The sequence below is a fragment of the Orcinus orca genome, chromosome 13, assembly GCF_937001465.1.
Source record: "Orcinus orca chromosome 13, mOrcOrc1.1, whole genome shotgun sequence".
NCBI lineage: Eukaryota > Metazoa > Chordata > Mammalia > Artiodactyla > Delphinidae > Orcinus > Orcinus orca.
This window is the reverse complement of record NC_064571.1, coordinates 74,727,574-74,743,931: the sequence shown is the minus strand read 5'-3', so window position 1 is coordinate 74,743,931 and position 16,358 is coordinate 74,727,574. Positions and strand designations below refer to the sequence as shown.

The window sequence follows — 16,358 nt, the reverse complement described above, 5'->3', positions numbered from 1 at the left end:
CTACAGCATCCATTGCATATCTCTATTAATGGATATTATATTTTATTGAAAAGATCCATGAAGACCTTTCAGCTGTGGCCCTGATACAGCATTTATGAAAACACACACACAAACATTACCAAGTTGAAACAGTACTAGAAATTCTAAATTTCTCAATGCTCTGCCAAAACCCTGGAGGAATTTCTACTAACCAAAGCACAGATGAAGCTTTGACGGAGTAAAAAGATGACTAGCAAGGGCAGAGGTGGAGACATGGGAAATTGATGAATTTTCTGAATTGTAATTTCTGCATTATGGCAACAGAATGATCGTAGATTACATTAATTGTTCAGAAATAGGAACTCCTCTGTACCATCAGTTGATCAAACAGTGATAGAAGATATAATTTTAAGTAAAGCCCAGGAATGGGAATAAAATAGACTTAGATTTGCAGGCCAACTTGCTACCTAGTAGCAGCAGGGCTTTGATAACCTTACTCAATAGTTCTAAAATTCAGGTTTTTTATTGATATGTAATTGACATATAACACTGTGTAAGTTTAAGATGGACAACATGTTGATTTGATACATTTATATACTGTGATATGATTACCACCACGACATTAACTAACACCTCTATCATGTCACATAATTGTCATTTCTCTTTTGTAGTAAGAATATTTAAGGTCTAGTCTTTTATCAACTTTGAAGTATGTAATAAACAGGGATAGTGTTAGTGATTCCTTTATATAGTCACTATGGAAATATATGTAACGTTGCTAGTATGGTGAGTAGAACAAGGTGAAGTTCAGTAATATTAGTTTTATTATTTATATTATTACTACGTGCTGCAGATTGTCTATCTGTATTCAGGCCTCCTCCCCCCAGCAAAAAAAAAAAAAAAGAGAAAGTTATACACATACATACATTCACACCCACACACACACATCTAAGCCTCACAAAGTCTGGAAGCCTGGAAAGCACCTTTCTCAGATTCATGGTTTCTGACTTAGATTCCATCAATGAAAGTCACCTACACAAAATTAGGAAGAGAGAAGAGAAAGCAAGCCATTATTCTCATCCTCCAGTGGCAGGTAGACAAAAGGGCAGAAGCAAAAGTGGGATTCACAACTTTCTGGGTCTGCTCCTATGAATCACCCACCCTAGAGCTGTGGGTCTTTGAAATCATGTGCACAAATTCCTGGAATTCCTACATTTCTTGATTTGCACAAAGTCAGCTGCTTTGACTGACCCTCACGCTTGGCTTCCCCAGCTTTCCCCAAGTTTTGTAAGTAGCTAATTTCCTATATTAAATCCTTCCCACTTAACATATCTAGAGTGAATTCTATCCTTCTGACCACATCTTGCATAATACATATTCTTTCAATACTCACAACTGTTGTTTGATTCAGCTGTGTCTACCAGGTAATTCATGGGCAGGTATTGACAATTTGCACTTGAGCTGGCCTCCATCTCAATCTCTGAAGGAGAAAATCTCACTCCAGAGGCTTATTTCTCCCTAGACCTAAAACAGCAAGCTTGTAATGATCTTTCCTCATTAAAGGAAGAATAAGGAGAAGACAACAACCACAACAAATCAAGAAGTACAGCCACTAAAAGGTGCAGCAACCTTGCAATCAAGATGTGAACGACAAGAATAATTTTTCTGATTGTTACAAAATCTTCTCCAATAAGCTTCTACTACCGACACAAAGGAAGGATAACACATTTCCAAATGAAATAATAGCCCAGGAAAAATAAAAGTGAAAAAAAACTTAGCTAATAAGGTTTGTACTCCTCAAATGATCTGAGAATTTGAGGAGGAGAGGAGGAAAAGCAGGAGGAAAACAATCATGTTTAATTGATATTCGTATCCCAAGCACCTTGTGTAGATTCTGACACACATTTGCTGAACTGAAGGGAAGCTGGAAATCAGGATTAGCCTGTACTTCAGGACACAGGGAAGTTGGTATGATCTGGTTAGTTCCAGACCAGCTCCAGAGCCAGTTTTCTTCCTCTGGGCTTTCCCTGCCCACCTTCCCCAGCTTTCACCCCTTTTAGACAGAGGTCCCTCTCTGTGCACAGAGCAGCGCCTACTCCAGGCTCCCTCTCCAGGCCCGCCCTGTGGATTTGCCTTTCCCATCCCCCCATCTGGGCAAGCGGGTTTTAATAAAGAAACTTTTCCAGATTGGCACCCCTACTTCTGATTCAGTACTTTTGGCATTCTGGGTTAGCTAAAATAAAAAATAATGATAATAAAATTCCAGAAAGCTTAATTATTTAAAAGATGTGCTTTAATTTTACTAGAAGCTTACAATAACATTTATTTCCCATTATAACTGACAAAACAACTAAAAGTTGTGAAGAGTGTTACAGCGTCTCTGATGAGATAAATCTTTATTCTCAAGGACATAATTAACTTCTCTGAGAAGGCACGCTAAGTCGAAAATTCAAGCACGCTTATTTTTAAATTTCCGAAGTTCTGAGATTCCACATCATCAATTCAGGCAATGCGTTTTACCTTCTGTTAAAATATATTAACCTCCTCCTCCCATACATGAATTTTTGGTTCCAATGGTTGTTAGACCTATCCTTGAGAAACTATGGATTCTTTAAAGCTGACATACTTCTGGCTACAAGAGCCCAGAAAACAAATCCTCCATGGGTTTTCCATGACACTTGTATCTGGGAGATGGGTGAAGTTATCAGGTTATTAGTAAGGTTCTGTACATCAAGGACAGAATGCCACTGACCCATGGCTATTTACTAAGCTTCCTGTGTACCTTGGGGGAGGGAGTGGTGGTAGTTTATCTACTTTTAAAAATATTTTCTTGGGCACAGAAGCCCAGATGCCACTCTTTGGCTCTCATTCCTGATACAGAGCACTACATTTAGAATGTCCATTCTCCACAGAGGGGACAGGGCACCTACTGCCACAAGACTGTTTTTTATAATTTAGAAAAAAAAAACAACACACATCTTGCAGCTGAGTATTTACATAAAGGAAGAACCATGAGGATAAGGGTTTCAAGGTGATGGACCATTCAATAATTATGGCAGCCAAAGCTACTAATGACCCCCCAAAAAACCTGTGCATAGACTACTGGTTTTATGTAACTGCACTGAATTCCGAAAAAAACCACAGTTATCATAATGAAACAGAAGATTAATGTGGCATTCCTTGGTCTCAGTGACAAAAGGATTGAAGGCATCAGTCAAGAAAGAAATGTGGGATATATAATAGATGCAGCCCAACTGCAGCTGTTGATGTCAGGATCTCTGAAATGAGGCTATTCTTCACGCAGATGCAATTCCATTCAGAACGTAAACAAGTGAACCATTTGGATTCAGGTGAGAACTGGAATTTCGCACTTCTAACGTTGCCATAATCCATCCCTGCTTGCTGCATGATTCATATACTTCTTGTATATGAAGTATAACCGTTAGAACTAACAACTTTGATGTTCACAGCTTCAGAATGCTTTTCAGTTTCTTAGCTTGAGATATAGTCCAATCTTAAACAAGCAGAATAGGAGTTAAACTTTGCATCTTTTAGTAAGGGATCCTTGTATTTTCTTGGTCTCATGGTGTACTATAGATTCTTTAAGTCAGGCATAGAGAGGGTGGGGATACTCTTGGCTCAAGAAGTTTAAAACTAGGGCAATATTTTTATGGATTAGAGACCCATCCTCATCTCAGATACGTCCAGTGAATTCAGAGTTCCCTATAAGAAATTTGGGGAATTCTCTGTTTTTTCCAGTGTAGCCTGATCCCCCATAGAGACGGCTGCTGAAATCTCCATACTTTCGTACCCACTGAGCCCCAGTGGAGGCTACACGGATAGCCTAGAACCTGAGAGGATACCAATCCAAGCCTTTCATTTTGACGTCCCAAACTGGGGCCACGATCTGGGCCCACATGGGGATTCTGTGGGCTCTGAACGCTTGCCCCATCACTAACACTATCCTGTAAGTCCTGATGCCCATGTGAGAATTGATCCTGCTCTGCTGTGGATTTAACCAAGCTGAGATGAGCAAAAATCTGTCAATCACTGGGACAGATTGAAAGAGCTTGGGCATACCAGAGTGTGTTGCCACTGCTTCTGTATTGTAATGAAAATGACAATATATTCTACATTTTACACTGCAGTATGTCCTCTTCCAGAAGATATTTGCTATTGGTGAAAGCTACATAGGTCATTCAATGTCAAACTGTTTATATTACTTCAAACTGACAATTTCCCTTTCTTCAGGCATCAAAAAATAAAAAATATCCTCAACCTCCTGCTAAAAATGCAATGTCTAATTATAGCACCATTCATACAACCTCTGAAAAGACAGCCAAATCTGATAGTTAGTCACCAGACCTATTGCTTCCTATATTTGAAGTTATTGTTTCCTAATTCTATAGCTCCATCTCCCTTATTACAGGTATAAGGCATAAACTAAGTGAAATGTGCTGTGTGTTCTGGTCATGGCATAAGTCACCAGTTTGGCAGAAGCAGTTATTAGGAAATCAAAGATTATCATAACATCTTCAAAATAGCAACCATCTAGGAGTTCCCTGGTGGCCTAGCAGTTAGGATTCTGGGCTTTCACTGCCGTGGCCTGGGTTCAATCCCTGGTAGGGGAACTGAGATCCCACAAGCCGTGCAGCATGGCAAAAAACAAACAAACAAACAAACAAACAAAACAGCAACCATCTGAACACTGGTATCTGGAAGTAAACCCTAAGGTAAAGGCAGCAGGAAGGGAGGACCTCAGATATTTAAAACCACATTTAATTATAAGAGCATGTCAGATCACTGGTGGGGAGTGGTGCTGGGAGGTGCCAGGGGAGGGCTCATGACTTGGTGGCTACAGGATGTTTCCTGGAACCAGTGATTGTATCGTGAGTGTTACAGTGCATTACTCAGGGAGGAAGGAGGCCGTGGGACCTGAGAGTGTTCACGGTGGGTGGGCAGCATGGTGGGGGAGAGGGAAAAGTGCAGTTACAGAGAAAAGAGGATACTTAAGAAGTCAACACAAACTGGGTGAAAATATTCACAATATAAGTGGGACAGTGTAACAAAGGACTTGAATCACAAATATATAAAGAGCTCTGACAACTCAATAATAAGGCAACTTTTTACTTTTCATTTAAATTAGGATAAGATTTGAAGAGACACTTTAACAACAACAACAAAATATATGAATGGCCAATAAAGATATGAAAAGTATCTCAACGTCATAAGACATCAGGCAAATGCTAATTAACACTGTGATGAGATATTGCTTCACACCCAAATAGAATGTCTCAATTTGAAAAAGATTTCTAATACTACATGTTGGCAAGGATGTAGAATATGGCACTAGAATTGTCATGAATTTCTTGTGGGAATGTAAAATGCTACAATTATTTTAGAAAACATCAAGCAATTTCTTCTCAATTTTATAATATACATACTATAGAACTTAACAATTTCATCCCTGGATATTTACCCACAAGAAAAGAAATCGCATTTCCACAAAAAGTCTTCTACGTGAATGTTCATAGCAGCTTCATTCATAAGAGCCCCAAACTAGAAAATTCAAATGTCCATTGATAGGAAAATGGGTAAACAATTTGAGTTGTGCTTGTACCGTGGGAAACTACTCAGCAATAAAAATGAGACATAATATATCACGCTTGAATCTCACAGACATTTTATTGCATCCAATAAACCAGATATAAAAAGTATATACTCTAGGATTCTAGTTTAAGTGAAGTTCTAGACTAGGCAAAACCATTCTATGGTGACAGACATAAGATGAGTGATGGTTTGGAATGAGGAGTGTGGGATTAACTACACCTAAAATATGTATATTTTATTGTATGTAAATGATATCTCAAAAGTTATTTTTTAAACAGAAAAGCAAACCAAAAAAATACTACCAGATATTTCATAGGTCACTGTAAACAGGAAGAGTAAATATTTAGAGTCAAAGAACCAAGAAAGGGGGGCAAGAGTAGAAGAGATGGATAGTGAACCACCAAGTGGAGGGTTATATGGGTGGCTGACCTTTCTGTGCTCTCTACACCATGTGTGAGCAAACCAGCTATGTATGGAGGGGACAAGTCCAGGCTGGTGCAATATCCCCTCACATGTGCAACTAGCATCTCAGAATGTTCTAAACTGGACTAGATTCGAACTCCGGCTATGACCTGCTTAGCTGTATGATCATAAGACAATTGATTTCAAACTCAAGGAGCCTCTATTCTCTCAATTGTGAAATGAAAAGGATATTGGTTCTTAGGGTTATTAAAGGATTAAACTAAGAGAAGATATGTAAATTACTTATATACCTCAATACACTTAAGTATTACTTTTATCCTCATACTCAACCTACTGATGGGGCAGAGAGCAGCCCAGACTGAGATGGCCAAGAGCCCCGTGGGCAGTGTGAGCAAACCCAACAAACACAGTCTGAAGGACTGTGAGGCAGACTCCGACCACCGATCTTGCTCTTCTTGCTTTCTCTGATCTGTCCAATGATTGCAAGACAATTGGACACAAAGACACGGTGATATTGGAACATAGAAAAAAAAAAATCTTACTACTGTCCTACAAAAGAAAAATGCAAGCACATCATAGAATAATTAATATTAAGCTCAATTTTATCTAACTGAAAACAATAAATTCAGATGTAAACATAATCAGCCGAGCCATTCTAAAAATAACCACAAATCCATCTGTCATTTACCAATGACTGGAAAATACTTAGAACATATTTGGCAATGTTTTGGACACCTTGCTCGCAGTCTTCGTGCCTCTGGTTCCCCAGAGTGCTTTATGGTGCACGAATCACAGGTCCAAGGTAACAAAGCTTCTGTGTTACCTCCTTTTAAGACCCTCTTAGAGCTATAGCAAAAGTTTGCCTTCTTCCCTCTGAGTTTTCAGCATTAGCTGTACTGTTTACCTCATGTCAGTTTAGTCATCCCAAAGCAAACAAATAAATCACTTCTCCCCCTATTACTTCAACCATGACCAAAAAAATAAACCATACATGTGATTTCAAAAGTACAGGTTCATTTCAGAACGTGGCTGCGAGGGGGAAAACCTAAGTGTGTAAACTATTATTAATTTGAAATGTTTGTAAATGTTGCTGAGAGTCAAAGTGCCTAGATTTTCCTACAGCCTCAATTACTCAGCCAAAGCATGGTGACCACAGCTCACTAAATCACAGGAAAGGGGGTACTTTTGCCTCTGAAACATCCAGAGCTTACCTCTAGGTTGTCCCTGGGATCAAGAAGAAACATGGGAATTAAGACACATTAAAAGGGGTTCTTCAACAATGAAGCCCATGGACATCATCCAGGAAGAAGCCCAGACCAGCCCTACTGTAAACACCCTCTTTGGGGGCTTGTGAGCAGTCTGCCCAAGGGAATGGAGATAAGAGCACAGAGCAGATAACTCTCATAAGAGCACAGAGTCACAGACAGAGGAGCCAAAACACAGGGCATTAAATAACATTTGGTGGTTTATCATCTCATTATAAAAGTAATAAGAATGAATTATAGGAAATTTTAATACAGAAAAATTTAATAAAAGAAATAAAAACCTGGCATAGGCATACCACCCAACATTAAATATTAATAGTCTCATCTAATTTTTTCTACAGATACACGTACATGCTTGCATGTACAGAGTATTTTTTAAAAGATAGATTAGGCTGTAAATATTTTGTACACTGATTTTTTTCACTCCTCAAATATAATAAAAGCTCTTTCATCTAGTGCCTTCAGAGTTAGTAACTGTCAATTAATCAAAAAGTTCTGTAAAGCAGATAATCCTTAAAAAACACACACATTGCTTAAACATATTATTTTCACCTAAGATATACAAATGTGCATTTATTAGCTATGCTTATGTTGTAGGGCCAAAGTCTTTTCTTTGTGTTCAAGTCCTCTATGACAGTTCCACAAAATTTTCTTACAAAAGCAATGTTCATGTTGCATGCTCTACAATTCTCTTTTTTGATATCTTTGAGAGTGAGAATGCAAAATCTCTGGAGAGTCAATCTGAACCAAGAATTCTAGAAGTTTACAGCTTCCTTCATCTTTTATAATTGTCTAACTATACCTAATTCCACAAAATTTTTAGCAACTTACCCTCCTAGAAAAAACAATATGAAACATTTTTTCTTGCACTTATGGCTCATTGATTTGCATAATATTTAATAGAGTTATGCAATTACAATGGCAAAGGCAACTGGCATAAACATATTTACTGACTCGTGATAAGCTCCCCAGCAGTGGTGGGAACAGACTGGCACAGGAACAGGGGTGAGGAGCCTGTAGGCCATGAGATAAGCATGCCTGGACACTGCTCAGTGTGTTTACAAACGGAGTGCGTGGCTAAATTATTCTGAAGGTTGGTTAGACGTCTTCTGTAATGATCAACTTCACTATGTTTCAACAATGAAAAAGTTCCCAGACTCTTGAACCAAACGGAAATGTTGTATAGGGGTTGGAAGAGATGAGTAATTCTACACTTAGGTTTATACTATCTCTAAGTGGTCCACCTGTGGATTTGGTGATAGTGAAACCTAGCAGCATCAATCTATGAACTCCTTCTTTAAGAAGGAAGAATACAGTTAAAGTCAGGGAGAAAAGTGAAGCTTAACTCACAAGCAGCGATTCATCTTTTTGGCAAAAGAAGATCAAGAGACCTGCTTCTATCCCATTTCGGTATCAATAGTCAACTTAACTTGATGGCTTTTGCATAATAATTCAGCAAGGGATGATGACATCATCTTAGATTAGGGGGACTTCATAGGCTTGCTGTTTTTCTAAAAGAAGCCTGATATTTCTACTTTTTGTTTTGTTTTGTTTTGCGGTACGCGGGCCTCTCCCTGTTGCGGCCTCTCCTGTTGCGGAGCACAGGCTCCAGACGCGCAGGCTCAGCGGCCATGGCTCACGGGCCCAGCCGCTCCGCGGCATGTGGTATCTTCCCGGACCGGGGCACGAACCCGTGTCTCCTGCATCCGCAGGCGGACTCTCAACCACTGTGCCACCAGGGAAGCCCCTCTACTTTTTACTGCAATGTATGTTCTCACAAGAGTCAGCAGTGTTCTAAGCAAGGTGCCTGGGCAAAGTGCTAACAAGGAATTAACAATGCACTCATTAGTAAAGCAGTTAATGCCTCTGATGACCCTTAATCACATAATGAAATGTTTATTAGAAATGTTTTATTCCGCAACTTTTTTCCAATCATTATTTATTATTAATTAGTTAGTGAGGAGTTGTGAGTGTTATCTTTTGATAAAAAGGAATTGTACAAAAGAACTAAAGAATTGCATGATTGGCAATCTTTCAATTCAATGCATATACTGTTTAATTCTATGTATCTGGAACCTTAGCTACATGACTCTTTTTCTCAACACAGGTAATTCTGTCTAAGACATAAATGCTGTATGTTTAAATATGGTCCAATTATTGCATTTATCCATTTTCCATTTAAAACTAATGCTCTCTTGGGCACCTTAGCCTGGGGCTATACATCTGTTAACCATTTAAGAAGTCAAGCTCTGTGACTGGGCCTCTTTGAAAGAATGCAGACACTCTGCTTAACTGGCACAGTTTAAAATTGATCAGTGTGGATATATATGTAAAATATATACTGTGTGTGTGTGCCTATAATGCTATATATGTAGTATACATGTGTATTTTATATGTGTATACTTAGATGTATATATATGCCTTTAAATAACTTTTAAAATAACTTCTCTCCTTTACTAGTAATCTTTGTTAATGGCTTCACCATCCATAGACTCAAACAAGCCAGACCTCACAGAGGCATTCAAGATGCCTCTTTTTCATGTAACGTATTTCATAAGTCACGTCATTAGAATTTTACCTTAGAAATATCTCTTACATTTCTACTCTGCTTTTGTTCTGCTGCCATCATTTCTCATTTCTCATCATTTCTCTTAAAGAAAACATTTGTATCTTCCCTATTTGATATTCTTTCTGATTAAGAGAAGAATCAGAGCAGGTTGTGAATAGGGATGATGATGAGAGTAGGAGACAGTTGGGCCATAACGCAGGAGGTCATGTCTCAAGGTTATAGGGGAAGATGGTGCTTGCTGGCCTACCCAGTGCATGCAAGAGAGAGAGAAAACAAGCTTCCTAAGAAAGTCTGATTTTCAGAAGTCATAGGTGAAACAAGTCCTAGAATCAGAGAATACTACACTTATAGATCTAAAAGGGGCCTCACCCATCATTCAGTCTAACCCCGAAAACACTTACACTTTGTTATGGGCTGAATTGCATGAATTCCCTCAAAATTCATAGGGCTTCCTAAATCACAGGGCCTCAGAATGTGACTATTTGGAGATCAGACCTTTATACAAGGTGATCAAGTTAAAATGAAACTAGGCTGGGCCTTAATCTAATCTGTCTAGTGCCATTATAAGAAAGAGCAACTTGGACACACAAAGAGATGCCAGGGATGCGCACACAGAGGAAAGACCATGTGAGACACAGCGAGAAGATGGACATCTGAAAGCCAAGGAGAGAGACCTCAGAAGAAAGCAGAGCTGACAGTACCTTGAACTTGGACTTCTAGCTTCCAGAACTGTGAGAAAATAAACATCTGTTGTTTAAGACCCCCAGTCTCTGTTATTTTGTTATGGCAGCCCTAGTTGACTAATACACTTTTATTGACTCCAGAGAAGGAATGCTATCCTTTGCTACATCTCAGCACACTTTACTTTTTCAGGCAAAACAATATAGGAAAGAATAATTTTCATACTGGAGAGCATTTAGGGCTGTGGAAATCTCATAGGAAAGCATGATAACAAGAGATTTGCAGCAATTAAACTTTAAAAAAACTCTCAAGATCACCCAAATGTAATGTGCACATTTCAACAAAGCCAAGTGCTAACAAACACATCCCCTGAAGCAAGACCACTAGAAAAACACCTTCTCTACTCCCTCGTGATTCTAATCGTTTACTTGATAACTTCTTATCTCAACCAAATTCCCAGCGTGGAATCGGACAGTGGCTGGGTTGAAGCTGTAATGTGCCATATTGAAGGTATGAATCTAATGTGAAAAAGGGAAGTCCTGTAGTTCAAAATGACGTATCATCAGTACTTTTAACACAAAATAGACAATCATCAGACACAAAACATATTTCACCCCAAGCCATTCTTTCAAGAATCTGATCTCTAGTCTGAATTATTGCTGTACTGAATAACTGGGTAAGGAATTGATTCTACTCTGAGTCATTGCTATCATTGTCCAAGGCCACCTCTCCTTCCTGGTGGCCAGAGGCTCAGAGACAGAAATATGTCTTCCTGTGATGTCTATTTCTGACCTCTGGCTCTGAATAAAATATGATTCAAGGTTCCCATCAGGGCCTTAGTGGCCTGAAGAGCCGTCAACAGAATGTACTGAGCATCAATCTGTACGATTCATTGATGACTAAAGAATCAAAGCTAAGTTACTCATTGGTGGCCCTTTCTGATATTTTCTCCTTCAATTTTGTAATTAATTTTCTAATCCAAGTAATATTCAGAGGTTTTTAAACTGAAGACTTTTGGACTCCTTATGGCTATAGATTAGTTTGGAAGGTACGTTTTTATTTAAAAAAAGATATGTATTTGTATATAAACATCAACACTTATATGTGGATTATACACACTCTCGTTTGCCACAGTCCTCAGGGTCCTCACTATACTTCGCCCTCTTCATAAGATACTTGAAGGGACCCTAAAGTCATCTGAGTTTTTGTGGCCTTTGAGAGACATTTTGAGATCCCTTATCTGTAATCTAATTGGAGGACCCAAAGGTAAAAGTACTGTCTGAAATACAACACTTCCAACAAGCAAAGTTGTTCTAAAATGATAATAAAACACAGGGACTGGTTAGGGCAAGCTCCTTGGATGCTGTACCACCCAGTCACCAAAGCTGGGCAGTCTTCTAAAATCTGACTTCTATTCTCTCAGCAGCAAACTGACTCCAGTGTGATTTTCCCTAAAATTCCTTTCTAAAAAGAAAATATATATTCTGAAAAGAGTAATAAATTAATCTATGAGATCAGGGATCTTATTTCCCAGAGTATGAACCTACATATCACTTTTTCATAATATAGGACAGGAAAATACTGATTGAGAATTGAGGAGACCAGAATAAGAACTTCAGGGGAGGGATGACAGTGAACATGAGGGTAGAATTCACAGAGCCTGAGTGCAGAAAAGGGGAACCAGAGACAAATCACCTAATTCTCTACTAGCCTTGAAGTTAAGCTTTGTGTGGAAGGTGACCCTTGACTTCTGTAGACAAGGCAACCCTATAACTTGAATTTCCCTCTGATATCTTAGGGTTAGTCACTTTTATTCTTTAAGAAAAAGAAATACATGTTGCTGAATAAATAAATTATATACAAATTGAATTTAATTTTATGTCTGAGACTTTCTATAAAAGCAGATTATTATATCAGGAATAATAATTGATAAAATTAGATGTTTCTGTTCAAGAAACATGCCCAACATGTTCTCATCTAGAAAACAGGCAAAATCATCTTTACCTGTTTAGTATCATTAAGATAATGCTAGGGAAGTACTTTGATTTATACAGATTTAGAAGGTGTTACCTTTACTGCTATCTTGGTTTATGAAAAGTACATTGAGTAACACAATGAAGATTAATTCATAAGAGAACCTAGTACTAATCTTAAGGGAGCATTAGGTGAGATTACAACCTTCTCTCTCATGCATCCCTGTTCTAGCATCTACACTGCTATCTAGATCTTCTTGCCTCCATTCCTGAATTTCCCTGGATTTCTAACTCCCCTCTTTCCTGTATGTGGAACAATTCATCTCTGTCCAAATTCTGACCAGCAGTCCCTCCTTATCTCCCAGTACCGAGTGAAACTAATGCTGTCCAAATGGCGGCTGCCACTCTCCTTAGAAAACTGTTTCATGGCTGTCCTTCACTACTTGTGTCCTCTTGTTGAATATCACCTCCCATTGCAAAATACTTAAGATATTTCTCTAAATTCTCACAATGCTCTCCCTAAGAGTAACCAAGGTGAATAAACTGTCCTCCATCTAAATATTTTAAAGTGCAGACAACCTCCATCCGAAGAGGGGGTACAGCCACTGGGAGCAAGATGCCAAGAAGATCCCAGAAGTGGGCAAAGTGCTCACCCTCAACATGCCTTACCGTCCTCGCCACAGACTTCCTCTCACAATGTATACATACATCGAAAGTTCAAGTCGTACACCTTAAACATATGCAATTTTTATTGTCAATTAAACCTTGATAAATCTAGGAAAAAAAAAAACACAGCTCAGAAAACTTGACCCTGCTTGAACTGGAATGCAGTGGGGATTCCTATGGACTGGAAAAAAAACTGAGTTCATATAGAGATATGAAAGCTAGGAAGAGACAGGACCCATTCTGAGAACCCCCAGCACAGGGCAAGTGATGAGTTAAAAAGCCACCTCTGCACCATCACCCAGCATTCCAGAGAATGAAGATGCCTCAGTACACCAAGGCTTCCCAAGATGTTTACTGTCTGAGCCCAAGCTCGGGGCTCACCGTCACTAATGCCAGTCCTCAGCCATAGTGAACCCTGTTCTGCTCTTCCAGTTTCCAACTCCTCATAACCCAGCATTAAAGTACACCTTTGAACCACACAAACCAACGGCTTCAAAATGCAATGTCATATTCTCCCCCTTTACCAGTGAGAGCAGAGAAAGCACTGTCCCTGGGGGCTTGGGAGAGAGGTCATTCAGCCTCAGGACTGACTCCCAAAGGCTGCCACAAATTCATTCCTCACATAGTCACAGAGCCCTATAGCAAGGATGTTGTCATGGCAACCAAGAGACAGCCAGGAGCCGAATGGATCTTATCACCCCACAAGTGGTGCTTCAAGTCTCCCATCTCATCCCTCTTTCCATCTGACAAACTGCGTCATTAAGAGGCCCCAGACAGCAATTAATTACCAAGTGTGTCTCCTCGACTCCAAGTTTGGTCATGCCAGAATCACCCTGAGGATGAGTAAAAAGCAAGTTGCAGTTGCAAGGTCTAAAATTTCAGATTGGGATGCAAGGGAGGATACTAGGGAGAGAGATCCAGGGAGGGAGAATCCTGGAGGTCATGTCCCTCAGTGCCCACACTGCAGCCCTCTGTGTGAGCATGGTGATGAAAAATCATGCACTGTAACATCTGATTGCCCTTTTCAAATTCCCAGAACGAAGCAATATGAATCAGCAGTGTCCCCTGGAGCATAGGAAGAAGGCCTCCTGAGACAGTGGCAGAATACTGGCAAGGTCTCTGAAAGTTTATTTATTCCCTGGCTCAGCCAAGGCAGGATTGGAGTGAAAAAACTGGGATAGCTAAGTCATCTGAGGGCAAGTTATTTTAATAAGGAACCCATTTTGTACCATTTAATAAATTCTATGCTTTGTCACTTGCTTTTTTTTCTTTTTTCTTTTGCTTTCTATTTTTCCCCTCATTATCCTCATAAAAAAAGAGCCTCCTTATCTTTAGAGGACAAATGGAAGGTCCCTCTTTCCATGACTCACCCAGTAAAGCTTGAAGGTTCACAGTGTTCTACAGTGTTATAAGAAGCCTGTTATCATGGCAGCAGGGATGGAGGGCCTGCTGGAGCAGGGGGCTGGGAGAGGGATGCCTACTGCCCCTCATCCTTCCAGGCAGAGGAAATAACATATTGGCATCCTAGAGAGTGGCAAATTGGTGTATCTTCACATACATCTAAATGGCAGAAACATATGTAATAGTAGCGAAATATTTGACAGCAAAGATAGGCAGAGTCTGGTTATTAAGCTTTATTGAGCTAAATAAAGAGTTTAGATTTTGTTTTAAAAGTATCAGTAGACAGTGATCAGATTAGTCTTAGCTAAACCATGCCACCAAGGCGAGGAAGGCAATTAAACCTAGGACTGGTATTCATGATGTCCCGAAGAAAGAGGAAAAAATATGATGGTTTTGAAGAATTTGGACAAAGACATTATTATTATTATTGTTTTTTTATGTGGTACGCAGGCCTCTCACTGTTGTGGCCTCTCACTGTTGTGGCCTCTCCTGTTGCGGAGCACAGGCTCCGGACGCGCAGGCTCAGCGGCCATGGCTCACGGGCCCAGCCGCTCCGCGGCATGTGGGATCTTCCCAGACTGGGGCACGAACCCATGTCCCCTGCATCGGCAGGCGGACTCTCAACCACTGCGCCACCAGGGAAGCCCACAAAGACATTATTGAGAAGAGTTGCTTCTATAGTGTTGTCTGAAGGGGTAAAATGTTCTCCTTACAGGTGAGATCAGAGCCATTTCTTAACTGTGAAAGGTCAAGTACGCCAGGGAGAGGGATGAAATAGATCCATTGAAGGTCAGAGTCACAGGACTGAGCTGGTAAGGGCAGAGGAGTCACAAATGAGAGCGGAATCTGCTCGTTTCCTTCTTCCTTGCTCCAAAGCAAAGCAACAGAATCTAGTCCAAAGTCCTAGGCTACAGATGGTGAAATAGCACAGCATATGTTTTGCAAGTACTTCCAAGAACCACCTATATCTTGGCACCTAAATACTTCACAACACAAAAAAATGTGCTGATAATTCATATATTCAATACATGTTCATGTGTGTATATGTCCTACACACACACACACAGAGACAATGCTTAGCAAACTGCACTCCTGAAACTCAGCTCATGAACCCTACTTCTCTTTCTTATGTTTTCCTTATTTCTAGTACCTTCGCACTCTCTTGGTGCTCCAGTCTTCAGCCTTGCTCTTGGGAAAAGTTTTAAAAACAGTTTCTTGTCCCTCCAGAAGACTCCAAGCTTCCTAGGATGCTCAATTGTTAACCCCTGCCATACGAAAAGTTGCTTCCTACTAGAAAAATTTAACACACCAGTAAGCATGAAAGGGAGGGCCACATATTGACCTCACAGTCTATAGTCCACTACCTAAAGCCAGGAATACACACGTATGGGTACACGGTGTGTGCATACCCCATAGATACCAGGATCTATTCAATAAGCATGTGAAAATGTCTCATTCCGTTCTCCCTGTGTTTCCATCTTTAGTCTCCAGAGGCTCTGGCAAGTAGGACAATGGGCACCATTGTACCACATCAAAGCAGATAGAGAAAGTGATGCTGAGAGTACCCCAGATGGGAATTGCTTACCTTCCAGTTTTAGATTTCCGAATCTAATCACAACTCTCAGAACCAGCATCCCTCAGTGGACTTAAGAATGTATTCATTCTACATTTTCAGAAGTAGTTTGTATTGTGTCTCCATTACCCATGTGACTCTGAGTAGGTCACCTCTTCTTGCTATGACCTCTTCTCCAAAACATCCCTAAGATCCCTGGGATGATTGCATTTATGGTA

At 39.9% G+C, this 16,358-nt stretch overlaps 1 long non-coding RNA gene across 1 annotated transcript in view; it reads right to left on the bottom strand.

The window, feature by feature from the left end:
• The window catches only part of LOC125960904 (uncharacterized), a 142,298-nt gene extending 127,106 nt beyond the window's left edge, over positions 1 to 15,192 (bottom strand). Inside the window, exon 1 of the long non-coding RNA XR_007471056.1 lies at positions 15,147 to 15,192. This is a non-coding gene — a long non-coding RNA (uncharacterized LOC125960904). The remainder of the gene's footprint in view (positions 1 to 15,146) is intronic.
• Between the last annotated feature and the right edge of the window lie 1,166 nt (positions 15,193 to 16,358).